Source organism: Ornithodoros turicata, unplaced genomic scaffold (genome assembly GCF_037126465.1).
Source record: "Ornithodoros turicata isolate Travis unplaced genomic scaffold, ASM3712646v1 ctg00001390.1, whole genome shotgun sequence".
Lineage (NCBI taxonomy): Eukaryota > Metazoa > Arthropoda > Arachnida > Ixodida > Argasidae > Ornithodoros > Ornithodoros turicata.
The window spans coordinates 52241-54063 of record NW_026999583.1 but is presented as its reverse complement, the minus strand read 5'-3'; the positions used below and the strand labels follow the sequence as shown (position 1 = coordinate 54063).

The window sequence follows — 1823 nt, the reverse complement described above, 5'->3', positions numbered from 1 at the left end:
TTAGAGTGTACGGTGAGCGTAAGCTCGCTTCCATATAAGCAAAATTACTGCCCACGAACCGGTTATAAACCGGGACCGAAAAAAAAGTAACGATTCCAATCCCCGTAAATATCCCGACAGGTGACCGATTCTCTTTTTTTTTTTTTTTTTCTTTTTGTCTGTGTATGTCCGAGTGGGAGGGAGGAGGGTTCTCCGTGAACCGAACCCGAACCGAACCGATATAACTGAACTGGTTCAAGCTGATAATTTCGGTACAATATGTCTGCACCCGAACTCGAACCGGACCGAAAAAATATTCCGGTTCCGAGCCCTGGCAAAGAGTGGATTACACGCGGTCGGCTACTGCGCGTCCTTGGTCAACCTCGGCGATTTCTCGTACGCCTATAGCCATCTATTACATCAGAGCGGATCGATTACCTCGGATTAATTAGCGGATCCGCTAATTCGACCACGGAAAAACTGTTCGATACTTACGGTGTCGGTTATGCGTATGCCGGATCCAGAGCGAGCCTTCGCGACCATTTGCAAGGGTGAAGAGGCTGTGGTCAACAACAGGGCGATTTCTCATACGCCTATGGTCATCTGTTACCTCGGAGCCGATTAATTAGCGGATCCGCTAATTCGACCACGGAAAAACTGTTCGATACTTACGGTGTCGGTTATGCGTATGCCGGATCCAGAGCGAGCCTTCGCGACCATTTGCAAGGGTGAAGAGGCTGTGGTCAACAACAGGGCGATTTCTCATACGCCTATGGTCATCTGTTACCTCGGAGCCGATTAATTAGCGGATCCGCTAATTCGACCACGGAAAAACTGTTCGATACTTACGGTGTCTGTTATGTGTATGCCGGATCCAGAGCGAGCCTTCGCGACCATTTGCAAGGGTGAAGAGGCTGTGGTCAACAACAGGGCGATTTCTCATACGCCTATGGTCATCTGTTACCTCGGAGCCGATTAATTAGCGGATCCGCTAATTCGACCACGGAAAAACTGTTCGATACTTACGGTGTCTGTTATGTGTATGCCGGATCCAGAGCGAGCCTTCGCGACCATTTGCAAGGGTGAAGAGGCTGTGGTCAACAACAGGGCGATTTCTCATACGCCTATGGTCATCTGTTACCTCGGAGCCGATTAATTAGCGGATCCGCTAATTCGACCACGGAAAAACTGTTCGATACTTACGGTGTCTGTTATGTGTATGCCGGATCCAGAGCGAGCCTTCGCGACCATTTGCAAGGGTGAAGAGGCTGTGGTCAACAACAGGGCGATTTCTCATACGCCTATGGTCATCTGTTACCTCGGAGCCGATTAATTAGCGGATCCGCTAATTCGACCACGGAAAAACTGTTCGATACTTACGGTGTCTGTTATGTGTATGCCGGATCCAGAGCGAGCCTTTGTGACCATTTGCTTCTGTTTAAACGAGAACTTGCTGTCGTCAACCACGGGGTAGGACATAGTGGCTCCTGACGAAAAGACGAGAAAAAATCTGCAACGCAAGCTTAAACACGCGTCTTTTCTTGTGCGACCGAGCCCCGCTTTGGCGCCCAACGGAATACACCGTCCAGATGTTACACCAGATATCCCTAGCACGAGTACAAAGAAACGCACGTGACTGCAATATATTTACCCTCAGTAGCCCTCCAGGATTATCCAGAGTTATTACGCATTGAATGAATCGCTAGACAATCGATGGGCTGTCATCGTACTTTATACAGACGCTGCCATATCCCTCTGAACAGGAGCCTTTCAATCATGGGCATGTATGTGATTGTGCCGGACATGTACGGGTTTAGGAATAGAAAATTCGAGAGACACAGGAA

The 1823-nt window shown here is 49.0% G+C and overlaps 1 long non-coding RNA gene across 1 annotated transcript; it reads right to left on the bottom strand.

The window, feature by feature from the left end:
- Positions 1–55: 55 nt before the first annotated feature.
- Positions 56–1539, bottom strand: LOC135376932 (uncharacterized). The gene is made up of 3 exons (XR_010417915.1): positions 1360–1539; positions 1006–1247; positions 56–893 (listed from the first exon to the last, which is right to left on the bottom strand). It is a non-coding gene; the product is annotated as an uncharacterized LOC135376932 (long non-coding RNA).
- Positions 1540–1823: the final 284 nt, after the last annotated feature.